Source organism: Brassica napus, chromosome C7 (genome assembly GCF_020379485.1).
Source record: "Brassica napus cultivar Da-Ae chromosome C7, Da-Ae, whole genome shotgun sequence".
Lineage (NCBI taxonomy): Eukaryota > Viridiplantae > Streptophyta > Magnoliopsida > Brassicales > Brassicaceae > Brassica > Brassica napus.
In genome coordinates, this window is record NC_063450.1 from 48,307,341 (window position 1) to 48,323,602 (window position 16,262).

Genomic DNA, 16,262 nt, shown 5'->3' on the forward strand with positions numbered 1-16,262 from the left:
ATTACAAGATACCTAATTTGTTCTAAAGAAAAGACTATCAGATAACAAATGCTTTTACAATATATATAATATATAAGTAGATTGATAATCGTAACGTAAATAATTTGCAAGATGCATTTTTTAATGAAAAAAAGAAATGCGCTTGTGCTTTTATATACGTTAAGCACTCTATTTGGCTCGAAGGTTAGTATATATAAATTCCGCATGAAAAGTTCGGTCAACAAAAACCATAGTATGGAAAACATTAATCATTAGAACAGTGAAACCCACTTAACATAGAACTTCGAAGGCCTTCACTAATCACACGAGTGGAGATTGTATTTCGGGTAAAGCTTCTCTCATTTTCAACCCGAAATACTTTATTATACTTTTTGACCAATATTTCTGATACTTGTTTTAGTTTCTGATTACTATTTTTATAGGGATACTAGCAAAATACATTCGCGCAACTAAGAGTGAAGCGACCGTTTGTGTGTTTAAATTCTAACTTTCTATTTCAAATTTTAACATTTCCAGAACTTTTTTTATATCTCTAAAAATAATTATAGATTTAGGATAATATTTCCTAGCTAGGTTGGGTTTTTATTTCACAATTATTTTTCCCAATTACGGTGCATAATTTTATATCAGTGAGAAAAAAAAAAAGAGAGCAGCCGAAAAAGAGGAAGATTTTAGTTTCAAAAAAAAAAAAAAGAAAAAGACGAAGACAAACTACCCATGCATGCGTGGTGGTAGTCTTGTAGGGTAGTGAGTAAGCATTAGTTTTAGTTGGCTGTTAAGTATCACCTTCCATGTGCTACCGTTTGGTTGGTCTGAGGAATGAGGGTGTCAAATTATTTATCTTTTTATTGGAGGGTAATTAGAAAAAAAGAAAAAGAAACATGCAAATTTTATTATTCTCTCCATCAAAAATTCACGAAAATATTCAGTATATATGCTACATGTGCAGGAAATGAACTTGGAGGTCTCATGTCAAGCTTTAAACTTTAAGATATATTATGGGATGATTGGAAGGAGTTGTAACTTTATATTTTTGCTTTAGAAATAAAACTGTAGATTTTTTTGCTGTGGCCGTAAATAATTTTGCTGTAAAATATTATCTGTAGGTTTAAAAAGATTCAATGATTTACATATAAATTTTCTAAAACAAAAAATAAGTGCTCTAGATTTATAGTTTTCCACAGCTAAAAAATAAATAAATAAAAAACTGTAGTTTTAAAAAATCTTAACAAAGCATTGTTATCAAAATTTTGGACTGTATAAATAATTTAGCCGGTAGAGAGATCCTACATCACTTTTAAAACAATTGCCAATCAACCTCAATTAACAAGTCTATCGTTAACATATGGTTGCAACGAATAAATTAGGATATTTGATTCGATACAGTCAGAATTGAAATTTGCAACAAACTACGTAAGAACAAAGACCATAGCATCATACCGCTCTTTTTTAATACATTGAATCGATCGAAATCGCTTATTGTTCAGATACTTTTTGAGTTTCTTTGTTACGCCTTGATCTTCATCACCGATCCATCATCACCTAAACATAAGCTCTTTATGTCTCTTCTCCGTTTTCCTTTTTTTTTTTTTTTTGTTATTGATAATTCTGTTAGTTTCTTGTATTTATTTTGATATTAATGTTAATATACTGACTTAAGTTTAATTATAGTGGTAATAACGTTAGGTTTCTCCGAGTTCTTGAGCTTACAAAAACAGAGTAAAAACATAAAATATAGGTAGAGGAATATCAAGCTGCTTCACTTCCCAGCATCAAAACAACTGCCGACATCAGTGGTCTATCATCTACACGTGCTTGAACACACAACAGGCCAACCTGTAAGCACCTTAAGATTTCACGTGGCCTGAACGTTGGGGATGAAGAATCTTTTAGGAAACTATCCAAAATTAACAGGTTTTTAAAAAATTATTTTAAAAATACAACTATGAAATTTTTTGAAAGAATACTTATCTATAAACAAAAATTTATTGTATCTTTATTTTTAAGTCACAGTCCCAAATCTACAATAGTTCTCTATAAAAATGAAAACTTTTCGAAAATAGCAAGTTCTTAAAAAATTATTAAAAAAATGTTACCTATTGATGAAAAATTTTGAAAGAATACTCATCTATTAACACAATTTTTTGTTAAATTATTGTCTAAGTCACAATCCAAAATCTACAATAATTTTCTATAAAAATGAAAACTATCCAAAAATAGCAGGTTTTAAAAATATTATTTTAAAAATGCAACCTATTGATGAAAAATTCTGAAAAAATACTCATCTACAAAAAAAACTTTTTGTTATACTAATTTCTAAGTCACAATCAGAAACTAAATTAGTTCTTTATAAAAATTAAAACTATCCAAAAATAGCAAGTTCTTAAAAAAATATTTTAAAAATGCAACCTATTGATGAAAAATTCTAGAAGAATACTCATCTACAAACAAAAATTCTTGTTATTCTTATTTCTAAGTCACAATCCCAAATCTACAATAGTTCTCTATAAAAATGAAAACTTTCCAAAAATAGCAAGTTATTAGAAAAATATTATAAAAATACAACCTATTGATGAAATTTTTTGAAAGAATACTCATATATGAAAAAAAATTCTAGTTATCATAATTTCTAAGTCATAATCCCAAATCTACAATAGTTCTCTATAGAAATAAAAAATTTCCAAAAATAGCAGCTTTCGTAAAATTATTGAAAGAACCTATTGATGAAAAATTCTGAAAGAATACTTATCTGTCAACAAAAATTCATGTTATACGAATTTCAAAATTACAATCTCAAATTTACAATAGTTCTCTATAGAAATGAAAACTATCCAAAAATAGCAGGTTTTTTAAAAAATATTTTAAAAATGCAACCTACTGATGAAAAATTCTGAAAGAATACTCATCTACAAACAAAAATTCATGGTATCCTTATTTCTAAGTCACAATCCCAAATCTACAATAGTTCTCTATAAAAATGAAAACTTTTTAAAAATAGAAGGTTCTTAAAAAATATAAAAAATGTTACCTATCGATGAAAAATTCTTGTTATATAGATTTCTAAGTCACAATCCAAAAGCTACAATAGTTCTCGATAAAAATAAAAACTATCCAAAAAATAGCAGGTTTAAAAAAAAAATATTTTAAAAATGCAGCCTATTGATAAAAAATTCTGAAAGAATACTCATCTACAAACAAAAATTCATGGTATTTTATTTCTAAGTCACAATCTCAAATCTACAATAATTTTTTATAAACATGAAAACTATTCAAAAATAGTAGGTTCTAAAAAAATATTAAAAAATGTTACCTATTGATCAAAATTTCTGAAAGAAAACTCATTTATTAACAAAAATTCTTGTTATATTAATTTCTAAGTCACAATCCAAAATCTACAATAGTTCTCTATAAAAATGAAAACTATCCAAAAATAGCAGGTTTTAAAAACATTATTTTAAAAATGCAACCTATGGATGAAAAATTCTGAAAAAATACTTATCTACAAACAAAAATTCTTGTTATACAAATTTCTAAGTCATAATCCAAAACTACATTAGTTCTCTATAAAAATTAAAATTATCCAAAAATAGCAGGTTTTAAGAAAAATTATTTTAAAAATGCAACTTATTGATGAAAATTTGTAAAAGAATACTCATCTACAAACAAAAATTCTTGTTGTCCTTATTTCTAAGTCACAATCCCAAATCTACAATAGTTTTCTATAAAAAATGAAAACTTTCCAAAAATAGCAGGTTCTTAAAAAAATATTATAAAAATGTAACTTAGTGATGAATTTTTTTGAAAGAATACTCATATGTGAAAAACAAATTCTAGTTACCTAATTTCAAAGTCACAATCTCAAATCTACAATAGTTCTCTATACAAATAAAAAATTTCCAAAAATAGCAGCTTTCGTAAAAATTATTGAAAAAATGTAACCTATTGATGAAAATTTTTGAATGAATACACATCTGTCAACAAAAATTCTTGTTATCCAAATTTCATAGTCACAATCTAAAATCTACAATAGTTCTCTATAGAAATGAAAACATATTTAAAAAATAGCAATTTTTTCAAAAATTATTGAAATATGTAACCTATTGATGAAATTTTTTGAGAGAATACTCATCCATCAACTAAAATTCTTATTATCTTAATTTCAAAGACATAATCCCAAATCTACCATAGTTTTCTATAGAAATGAAAACTATCCAAAAATAGCAGGTTTTTAAAAAATTATTTTAAAAATGCAACCTATTGATGAAAAATTCTGAAATAATACTCATCTACAAACAAAAATTCATGGTATCCTTATTTCTAAGTCACAATCTCAAATCTACAATAGTTCTCTATAAAAATGAAAACTTTTCAAAAATAGCAGATTCTTAAAAAAATATATAAAAATGTTACCTATTGATGAATTTTTTTTGTTATATTAATTTCTAAGCCATAATCCAAAATCTACAATAGTTCTGTATAAAAATGAAAACTATCCAAAAATAGTAGGTTTTAAAAAAAATATTTTAAAAATGCAACATTTTGAAGAAAAATTCTGAAAGAATACTCATATATAAACAAAAATTCTTGTTATACTAATTTCTAAGTCACAATCCAAAATCTACAATAGTTCTCTATAAAAATGAAATCTTTCCAAAAATAACAGGTTCTTAAAAAAATAATATAAAAATGCAACCTATTGATGAAATTTTTTGAAAGACCACTCATATATGAAAAAAATTCTAGTTATTCTAATTTCTAAGTCACAATAGTTCTCTATAAAAATGAAAACTATCCAAAAATAGTAGGTTTAAAATTTTTTTTTTTAAAATGCAACCTATTGATAAAAAATCATCTACAAACAAAAATTCATGTTATCCTAATTTCTAAGACACAATCTTAAATCTACAATAGTTCTTCATAGAAATAAAAACTTTCCAAACATAGAAGCTTCTCTAAAAATTATTGGAAAAATGCAACCTATTAATGAAAAATTATGAAAGAATACTCATCTGTCAACAAAAATTCTTGTTATCCTAATTTCATGATGCCCACTGAGTAAGATTCGGGGGCTTCCCGGCGCAGAAAGCATAATCTCAAATCTACAATAGTTATCTATAGAAATGGAAACTTTTAAGAAATAGTAGTTTTTGTAAAAATTATTGAAATATGTAATTTATTGATGAAAAATTCTGGAAAAATACTCATCTATCAAAACAAATTCTTGTTATCCTTATTTCTAAGTCACAATCCCTAATCTATAATACTTCTCTATAAATATGAAAAAATCCAAAAATAGGAGGTTTTTTAATTTTTTTTTTAAATGTAACTTATTGCTGAAAACTTCTGAAAGGATACTCATCTATTTACAAAAATTCTTGTTATATTATTTCTAAGTCACAATCCCAAAAAAATAGTAGTTATCTATCAACAAAAAATACTTGTTATCCTAATTTTAAAGTCACAATCCCAAATCTACAGTAGTTCTCTATAAAAAATGAAAACTTTTCCAAAATACCAGTTTTTAAAAAAATTATTGAAATATGTAACATGTTATAAAAAAATATTGAAATATGTAACATGTTATGAAAAATTATTTAAAAATAATTCATTTGTACTCTTTTTCATTTATTTAAATTTAGTGAAATATATTTAGGTCACAAACTCACAATAAATCGCTAAGACACTATCTCTTCACATTTCTTCAAGCCAATTCTCGAATCCACAATACCATCTTAATTAGTATCTGGCAACTTCATCTTCTCTAGCCTCAAAAACCCATCTTCGCTACAACTAAGCCGCGTTCTCCTCACACACACAGATGATCCGTCTCTCAAGTCCCACAGCTGCTGATTTGTTTTCAATCTGTGGACCTAATGCGTATTTGGTCACAATAATCATTAGGCCCACAGCTTGAGAACAAATCGCAGTCGTCCGTTGGTAAACTCCAGAAATAGCTCCTGGTATAATCATCTGAGAGAGGGTTGTCTCTGTTGGCTGCCCATGCGTAGGTTTTCTTCGAGATTTCTTATACCATATTCCCAGATACCAACGCGATCGAGAGTGCCGGCGGTTTGAAAAAAACAAGCTCGAAGACTCCACCGGGAGATACGAGTGTTCTGTTGCTAATTGAGATTGTGTGAGATCCTGAAGACGACAATGTGTTGATATCGATCGAAAGGGTAGGATGAAATATAATCAAGACGAGCAAGAACGAGAAGGTGTAAGAACGGTTGTATATATGTTCTCTACACCTTCCATATTTCTCTACCACTTTCTTTCTTATACTTTTTTTCTCGTTTATATTTAAACTTTTTTGACGTACGATTGATGAAAGTAACTTGCATATATTAGTATCGGGTTCCTATTCATATCTTAATCTTTAGTTACTTCCGCAAGAAAATTCGAAATCAATTAATTATTATCACGACCCTAGCAGACAAGCAAAATGTTGTGTTTCATATTCCATGACTTTTTCACCCTTTCAATCAATTCATTTCCACTAACCTTTATATATCATTGGTATATATTTTTTAAATTTACGCTTTATTAGTTCTCACGCTGCCAACATAGCATATGGTGTTCGTCAAGTATGGTGTTCTCTTTCTCAAAAAAAAAAAGTATGGTGTTCTCAAGAGCATCATACGATCCATTCAAAGTTTATTGAAAAGTTTTGTACCATTTCTTCAACGATTGTGGAAAGATTAAACTTAGGATTTGAGTGGATTCTCCTCTACCACTCACAAATGCATTTTTTATCGGTGGTAACATTGGTATTTTACAACATAAATCGATTTAAACCATTTCAAACCTTTTAAAATCAAAAATTGATCTTGCTAGTGTTTGCGGTTGCAGATTGTTGCGGTTGTGGGTGGATAAATAAATGTAAAAATATTTTCTAAAATTATTTTGAAATTTTACATTTCAGTCTTATAATAGAAATATTATAAATAAAAGTTTATAAATAAATTTTGTATTTTAATTTATATTCACTAACAATATCATAATTTATTTTATAAAAACTTCCAACCAAAAATATTCACTATAATTCTTGAACATTAATATATATACATATATAAACATATATACATTTTATAAATTATATATCAGTGAGAAGAAAAAAATTGAAAGCAGCTGAAAAAGGGGAAGACAAACTGCTCATGCATGCATGGTGGTAGTCTGGTAGGACAGTGAGTCCCATTAGTTGACCGTAAAGTATAACCTTCCATGTGAACGAGTGTGTGTCAAATTGTTTCTCTTTTTACTGGAGGGTAATTAGAAAAAGGAATGTTCAAAAAAAAAAAAATTAGAAAAAGGAAAAAAACATGTAATTTTTTTTATTTTTCCCATCAAAAATACACGAAAATATTCAATATATATGAACTTGGAGTTCTCAGGTCAAACTTAAAGATATATTAACAAGTCAAGACACTAATGCTATAGTTAACATATGGTTGTAACGAATAAATTAGGAAATTTCACGGTTTTCTCTATATGTGTGTTTGTTATTGTATAAGAGATTCAAATTTTTTAGTGATTTCATCTTTCTAATTAGTAAAGATGTTGATTTGACACACTTCGAATTGAAATTTGCAACAAACTTCATAATTAAGAACAAAGCCATGAGCATCGCATGGCTCTTTTTTTAATACATTGAGTCGATCGAAATCGCTTATTATTCAGATAATTTTGAGTTTCTTTGCTAAGCCTTGATCATAATCTTTGTCTGAACAGAGACAGGGATCTTAACATCATGAACACCATCAGTCCATGTCAAGCTTCCAAAGAAGTAACCAGTGTTGACTTTATGGCTCGTTTTAGCCTTCACCTTGAAAGTAGGCCTGGGTTCGCGGGTCAACCCGCCCCGCACGACCCGCCAACCCGCGGATCGTTTCTTTTGTTTTAGTTAAAATTTCGACCCGTTCAACCCGCAAAGAAATAAACTAATACCCGCACCTGCCCCGCTTTATTTTGCGGGTAACCCGTGGGACCCGCGGGTTATATTTTTAATTAAAAAAATAATTATTTAATTAGTTTTTCTGCAAAATAATATATTTATAAGTAATTTTTTATATTATTTTTTAAAAGTTTAATTATTTTCTTTTAAAAATAACTATTTTTCTAAAAAAAATCGAATTTTTCAAAAAAAAAGATTTTTTTTTATTTTTTATTTTATTTTGCGAGTTGGCGGGTATCCGCAAATCAAAATCCACCAACCCGCACCCGCCCCGCAAAAAATAGTCTTAACCCGCACCCGCATCCGCGACTTGATTTTTTCAAAATGCTCGACCCGCACCCGCCCCGCGGCGGGTCAAATGGGGCGGGCCCCGCGGGCTTTGATTTAAATTCCCAGGCCTACTTGAAAGTGAGCACTCTCTTAGCTGCAGAGCTAAACACGAGTGTGTTCGGTGTGACGGTGAGAGTTATGCCGAGTGGAGACTCGATCACAGCTTTGTAGACTGACTTGATGGGTCCAACATTGGTCACAGTTCTTGTGAGTGTGACTTCTTTTTCAATATTTGGAATTGTGATTGAAGGTAAGTTCATATCAAGAATTGATGGCTTAGGATTTGGACACTTGGTAATTATACCAGAAATTGAGGAATCGTTGTAACCAGCAGAACACATATAGTTGATGTAATCTTGAATCCCCATATCGTAGACAAGTCCTGGTTTTGAAGCTCTTTGAGGGTTTACAAGACCTCCTCCATAGTCAAATGGATCTGCAAGCTTCTTGTTTGATCCTTCAGCAAAAATGGGCTCTCCAGATGGACTTGTCCTCCAAGCTTCCAAAAAGAGACAGGTTAGTCAGTTTTGTTTGTGTAGTTGAAGAAGAAAAAGTGAAGAACTAAGCAAAGAACCTGTTGTGACCAAAGCTGATCTAACTGCAGCAGGAGACCAGTTAGGGTGCGGAGACTTGAGGAGAGCTATGATTCCAGAAACAACAGGAGTCGACATGGATGTCCCTGTATCTAGTCCAAATCCATCATGTTCTCTAGAATCAAACGGACTTAATGCAGCGAGTATGCTCACACCAGGAGCTGCTATATCAGGCTACATAGTGTAAAATGTGATAAATAATCTAGTTTCAACTTTTGAAGTAAACAACATAGACCAGAGACATAACGGCTTTGTAACCTTGAGAATGGCTGGTGAAACTGAGTTAGGCCCTCTACATGAGAATGCAGCAACCTTTGTAGTTGCAGGCAAACCTGTTAATGTCGTAGCCGAGTTTATTCTCACCGTAGGAGATCTGTGATTAGACGTTGGATCAATAATATTTATAGATAAAAAAAAAAGAGAGGGATGTGACATTATAAACAGAGTTTATCTGCTTCAAGATAGAGGAACCTGGTGGTACGTATGTATTGTAAAATGTCGGTTCCAAGCTCGTAATCTGCAAAAATGCACTTAAAAGAATGGCACCGTTGAAGTAGATCGTCAGGCTTTCGGGCAAAGATGACTCCTGCTACACCTTTCAATCTAATTGGAGTGGTACGTATACTATCGAAAACAAGAACTGTTTTCCCCTTCACATCAACATTATCATCACTGTTTGAGTCCAGGAAGGCTAAACCGGTTGTAATCTCCGGTCCAGTGTACAGAGATTCAGCCTAGTTAGACACCAACAAGTTAAAATAGCTCCAAATAAACTATAATTGTTGTTTAGGTTTTTGGGTAATAAAAGGTATTAAAACGTACCAAGAAGGTTTGATTATTCCCAAGAGTGATCTTGGTAGGAAAAGACCGGTCAAGAGTAGTAGCAGCAACGGTCAAAAGCCATGGAGCAACATTGACAACAGTCTAAGCAGCAGGGCCTGCGTTACCTGCCGCAGCAACAACCGGAATCCCTTTTGTCACCGCGTGAAAAGCCGCGATATAGTCGAGCTTATCAACCTCTGAATCCTCTGGAATACCCCCGCCAATAGAAACAGACAAAACATCAACCCCATCGTGTATAGCATCATCAAAAGCCTTCCACATATCAGCAGTTGTACACCCTCCAGCATGTTCTACTCCGTTCCAACACGCCTTGTATGCGGCTATCCGGGCCTTAGGAGCACCACCTCGGACTGTGCCTGACAAGGGAACAAGGTTATGTCTTATTAAACCTATACCTTGACTCTTAAACTAACTTATATCAGGGATGGATCAATACACTTATTATCGATTAGTTTTATGTTGGAAGTCAATTTTGACTTAAAATATATATATATATAGTGAATACTATCAAAAGTTTCTGTTGGCTTGGTTCAGTCTCAACTTCTACTTATCATGTACCTTGGGCTAGACCATAGTAGCTTGCATTGGAGACGAATGAGCCTCCGGTTATTTCGGCTGTATGCGTGCCGTGACCGATTACATCTCTGCTGGATTTGAGATCTTGGATTATGGTTCGGTTGAATTTTCCTCCCATCTCGGCGAGTAGGCCGCTTACGTAGTACTTAGCTCCTATTAGCTTTTTGTTGCAATGAATTGTGGCGTTAAACTTTTCTCCTGATACACATTTTCCTCTCCAGCGCTTAGGTATTGGTCCAAGGCCTTGATCGTTGAATACCTTTGACTCTGGCCATATTCCTTTATATATACATGCATACATGATGTGAGACAAGGATATATATATATATAGAGAGAGAGAAAGAGAGAGAGAGAGAGACCGGTATCCATGACGCCGATGATAGCTTCACTGCCCATGTTGGTGTCATGAAGAAGACCTTTTACAGATGTCGATGAAGAGGAAGAAAAAGGAGTTGAAATTTGAGAGAGGCCAAGGTGGTCCCAAGTTCTTGTGGTTTGCAGTTTCAGAATCCGGTTTGGTATAACATGGATTACTTCTGGATGCTCTGTGTTTATATTACAAGATTCCGGTTTGAAAACCAAAGTCGTTAATTAGTGCTCAAAGATATGAAATTGGCCAATTCTCTCAAACACTCATTTTGAAATTTTTGTTACAAAAATAGCTCACAATAAGAAAAATGACCAAAATAGACTCTTTTTTATTTTGAAATTTTAATTGTAATTTATTTTTATTTTAAAAAATTTGAAACCTTATACTCAAAACTATACCCATTAACTCTAAATTCTAAGTCTAAATTAGTTAACCCTAGGCTATAAATATATTTTTACCTTTTAATAAAAAAAATTTTGGTCATCTTTTCATTGAAAACTAATTTTGTGACAAAAAATTAAAAATGATTATTCTATGAATTTTTCACAGATGTGTGTATGGGTTTTGATGAGTACCTGAGATTTTATTTGCTTGTGTAGATGTAAGAAGTGCTGCGAAACCGGAGAATCCATGTTGATAGCTGTAGATCATTGAGTTATGTGCGTCTTCTTTGCTATATATAACATGAGAAATTTAAGTGAGAGAAGAACTTATGATAGACAAAAGAAAAAAAGACAGGAGGGCCTAAGTTATGTGAAGACACATATAGCATGACGAATGAGGTTTCTTGGGTAGCAAGAAGAAATAAATATTTGAATGTTTGTTACCTAATGAAGATAAAAGAGATATAGTATAAACAGGTTCAGTAATATCAGTATTAGTAAGTACCTCTCAAGAAGTGATTCAAGCATTTCATGATGAGAAGCCGTAGGATCATCGTGTACTCTTTCGCCAAGGTAAACTATATAAACCTGAATTTTAAATTTAGCATTATAAAATTATAAAAACAGTGATAGTAATTAAGAGGTGTTCGAAAATAGGGAAATATCAGTTTGCGTTACATGCCTTGCTATCATTGTCTAGGGTTTTTGCAGATGCAAGAAAACTCAGCTCCGTGTTAAGAAATAGAACCAAAGAACATGCGAACAGAAGCACAAGTTTGTAAGTGTGTAAAGTGTTCTTCTCCATTTTCTCAAGTGAGAAGTGTGTGTGTGTGTGGCACTGAAACCTCTGTACGTGGTTATTTTATATATATATAATAATATTTCACTCGTGTTTCAACTCACGGTTCATGACCCCACCACCACACCTCAAGCACATTATTGGTGGTGGAGTTTTGGTTTAAGATTCAAAATCGATTTGGTTCGGTTTGAGATGGATGTCTAATTCAAAACAAAGTCACTTTGATATGATTTTTGTGCTGGCTTATGTTTGGTTTTACGATCTATCATCACTTTCATATAAAATTGTATTAATTTTTGGGTCTGTTTGGGGACAAAAACATGATTCGAGTTAAACCTGGAATATGGCCGGGTTATGTCAAGTCAGACCGGTTTTGTCTCTTATGTATACCACCAACACGTGTTGCTTGATCGCCTTTTGGTGTACCTAAAACTATATACATCTTGAATGTGTTTTCGAATCTTCGTAGATAAAATGGTGACCACAATTAGTTGAATATCTTTTAATAATTGGATTCTCAAAAGATGTGGAAATATGAAACACGCGACGTTTCTTTCATCATGTTTGAAAAGAAAGAAAAATGATTCTTAAATTTTTTTTAGTTTTAGAACATTGTAGAGATAGTTAATCATGACGTTGGTAGAATTCTTCCGAACGAAACGGAGGCCTCGTGCTACTCGCAGTCGATTCAACCATCTGCGGTAACGGACCCTGTTAAATAGCAATCTATCTAAGCTCATAGTCATTTAATTTTGTCTTAGGATTTTTTTTGTGGGTGTTAAAAATTAATTTTGAAACTAAGATATGATTTTTCACATAGTTATCTTGCAACAAGAGTTCAACGAAACCTTAAATGTCACAAACACACACATAGACGCAGATTATATTCTTTTAGGGTTTGAGACATCCAATTTAATACTATCTGAAATTAAATATATAAAGTAATTAAATACATAAAAACTATATTAGAAAATAAATATTTTATCATGCTAACCAATTCGAAATGAAAAACAGTGTCTGAACACTTTTTTTTGGTAAAAGATTGTTTCTGTATGAATTCAACACTTGACCTCCAACACTAAATGTTGACTATGATGCCACCTTAGTTATCGATATTTTAGCAAGCAAATCACATGTAAAATAGGCAAACATAATGTATGTGCAATCTTTTGCTGAAAATACGAATTACGTTTACACATACATTACTCACCATTATCTTAAATTGTTGAAAAAGGACAAACATTCATTATTATAATAGTGCAATCCACTTAGGCTTTCACACGTGATAGGGGTTTGAAATGTGGTAAAGCTAAAATCTGTCCCATCACAACTTAAAATATTCTTAATTCTAGATTTTTTTACCTGTACAAATATAGTTGTTTCTTTTAACCAAAAAAAAAAAGGATTCAATTGTTTAGAGCAACGTTATCGGTAAAAACGTTTTAGGTTCTTAAATTTTTTTTTTTCTGATTAAAAAAAAATTAAAAATAAACCAACTGCGGACCGCCACGTGTCAGTGGGGCATGCGAACAGTACAAGGATCAAACCAAAATGCCTCTTATTTAACAAATTCTCCCCTCCGTTTTAGTGTTTTTTGTGGGTTCCTATCTTAAGAAACCTCAAATTTGCTTCGATAATGTTGCTCTTAGCTTAGTGTCAGCGATATCATTTAAATGTGTTGAATTTTAATTAAAAAATCTTGAGTTGGTGAGATTAATTGCGTTTTGGAACTGGTACAAATGAGGTTTGTTCATTGCAAGATGATGTATGAGAGTGAGAAAAAAAAAAGAGAAGGGTGGAGTCATGATGATGTCTCTCATGCATGGTGGTAGGGCAATATGTACTATCAAATGGGTTTGCTCCTTTCATCATACCAATAATATGTCGCCTTGTGTCACCGTTTCATTTCTTCAAATAATTGGAACTTTACTCGTTTTTACATCAACAAAAAATAATGTGCCGCATGCAGGAATGGAAGTCAAGAGCGTCATCGAACAAAGTATGGCAAGAAGATCTATGGACGATCACAACAGCAACGATGGCTGTTGATTATTCAAAAACTTGTTATTTAAGTTTTTTTCTGGCTTTTACTTTGAATGTGTTCAAACATGTTTTGTGACTTAAGGTAACACAAGAGTATCAAGAATCCATAGCCTGTGGGTTTTTTATTTTCTACCTCAATCTCACTCTCTCTCTTTCTCAGTGTGTTAAATAAAGCAAAACACATTCTCAGGACACGTCCAGAATCTAGAATTCATAGATAAATAAGAAGATTTCCTCAAAACTTGAAATCTTATTAACAAAAAAAAGAAGAAAAAAACTTGAAATCTTTCTTTTTCTTCCCTTCCTCATCATGCTTCCTTTTCTTCGAGTTTTGTACCCATTCCACCAAGGTAAGATAAGAAAGGTTAATCATCTCGTCCATTCATATCAATGGTATTAAAACAGTTATATATATATATATATATATATTATATATATATCTTAAGTTCAATCATTACCTCGGCGACCATGTCAGTGAAGTCCTTAGCTTATTGTGTAGTTTCTCTCCTCTTCTCTTGCCTCCTCATACTTTCCAAAAATCAAAAATGTTGGCAGAGTTAACAACACTATTTTTTCAATGGTTTTTATCTTGTTATTGAACTCACATGTTGTAGTGGTTCTACTACTTACTTGGCAGGTAAAACATTCTCCATGGCCTCCAGTAAACTGATATCCATCTGTCTTTTGCCCCTCTCAGCAAATCAACCTGGTCATATTTACACGATTGCATAAATTAGCCGCTTGTCAAATGCATATAGCAAGAGTCAGAAGACATTACCATAACTAAACGTCTAGACCTAATAAGTGATTCTCAAAAGTTTTAGCCTCATTTCCAACCAACCATGAACTATCAATTAAGTATTTGACAACGACATACTTAAAGTGCCTACCAATTCCTTTAGTAAACAAATGTTTGGTAAGTCCGACATAGATTGCTTACCCTTTCGCTCCCAGCTTGTCTTGAGTGCCAGTTTTAATAACATATGTGTGTGTGGTTCCCAACACTGTTCCAGGGGAAATTCTTAAGTACCTTCAGATTTTTTTTAAAAGGACATTATTAGAGCATGTTTATTGGAATAACCCCTAAGTGGATTCTTAGTCAATATTTTAGTATTAAAATTAAGTTAAGAGTTAATCTTAAAAAACACCTAATTTTGGACTTCCAATGCTAGTTTTATAAGTTAAGGGTTCTTAAAAAAAATTAAATTTTAAATAACTACTCACATGGTTTGCTTTGCGTCCAAGACTCATCTGCTTCTGAAACAGAAACTTGATCTTCTCCCTCCCAATGCTTCTGAAACCGAAACAAAAAGAGAAACAAGTTCAACAGAAACATAACAACAAATCCAAACTCGACATACTTCCGAAGAGAAACATTACATAACCAGAACAACAAACACACAACTTAAACAAACAGAAATACCTTAAGCAACTCATTTAAGGCACTGCAATAAACATGCTCTTAAAAACCAACCAATAAGAGCTAACAGTAAAATACTGCTCGACATCAATTAAAATTGGGTTTCCTACTTGATATAGAGGCCTATCGGATTCCTTTCTCTTCAATTGCATTCGGTGTCTCGGTGCCAGTTGGAATGCTGAAAAAAGGAAAAACTTTCAGTTTCATACTTGGATATTATCTAATAAAAAATAATAATAATAATGAAAAAAAAAGATATATTATATAATAAGCGAACAAATACACCTCTCAGAGTTTAAGGCAAAACAATACCTTGACAATGTATAAACCGATTCCATGCCGTCTTCTAGTTCCTCTTCATCCATCTCCTCCTCTTGTTCCTCTTCCTCTTCTTCCTCTAAATCACCCCAGAGCTTGCTCTTATCAATAGGCTCATCCTAAAGATCATGATAAAATAACAACCCATCACATTTTGTGTTGGGTTCCTTCCAGTTACTTCCTTCCACGTAGAATACAGAATGTTAAACAGAGCAAACCGAGGTGAAAACACTACCTCATAGATAGGATGATCTTGCTGGCTGCACGCCAAAAAGATCTCCATACGTTAGAGATTTATCTCCTCTTACTGAGGATCGATGATGTTGCAAAGCAGTTAAAGTCGTTAGAGGTTGTTAGCAGCTGGAACGAGTTATATGGTGACACGTGGCTGTGTTGTTGATGAAGAAAAGTGTGTTTACTCGGTGAAGTCTCACAGTCGGCAAGGCGAAGACGGAGAGAAGCTGAGCGATATCGACGACATTTCATTAATTTACGGATCGGTTTGGTACAATTTAATTAACTGGTAAGTCGATTCCGGTTAGCTTCGGTATGAGCCAAGAACCAGAATTTTCGACGGATTTCAAGTTTGACACGAAAACTATTTAAAGGCTATTTATTAATTAATTATAAAAA

At 32.1% G+C, this 16,262-nt stretch overlaps 1 long non-coding RNA gene and 1 pseudogene across 1 annotated transcript; both read right to left on the bottom strand.

Moving 5' to 3' along the window:
• Positions 1–7,588: 7,588 nt before the first annotated feature.
• Positions 7,589–11,900, bottom strand: LOC106420960 (annotated as a pseudogene).
• A 2,450-nt stretch (positions 11,901–14,350) lies between these two features.
• LOC111207875 lies at positions 14,351–16,200 on the bottom strand. The gene is made up of 7 exons (XR_002660097.2): positions 15,865–16,200; positions 15,624–15,748; positions 15,422–15,489; positions 15,116–15,185; positions 14,832–14,921; positions 14,522–14,597; positions 14,351–14,419 (listed from the first exon to the last, which is right to left on the bottom strand). It is a non-coding gene; the product is annotated as an uncharacterized LOC111207875 (long non-coding RNA).
• Between the last annotated feature and the right edge of the window lie 62 nt (positions 16,201–16,262).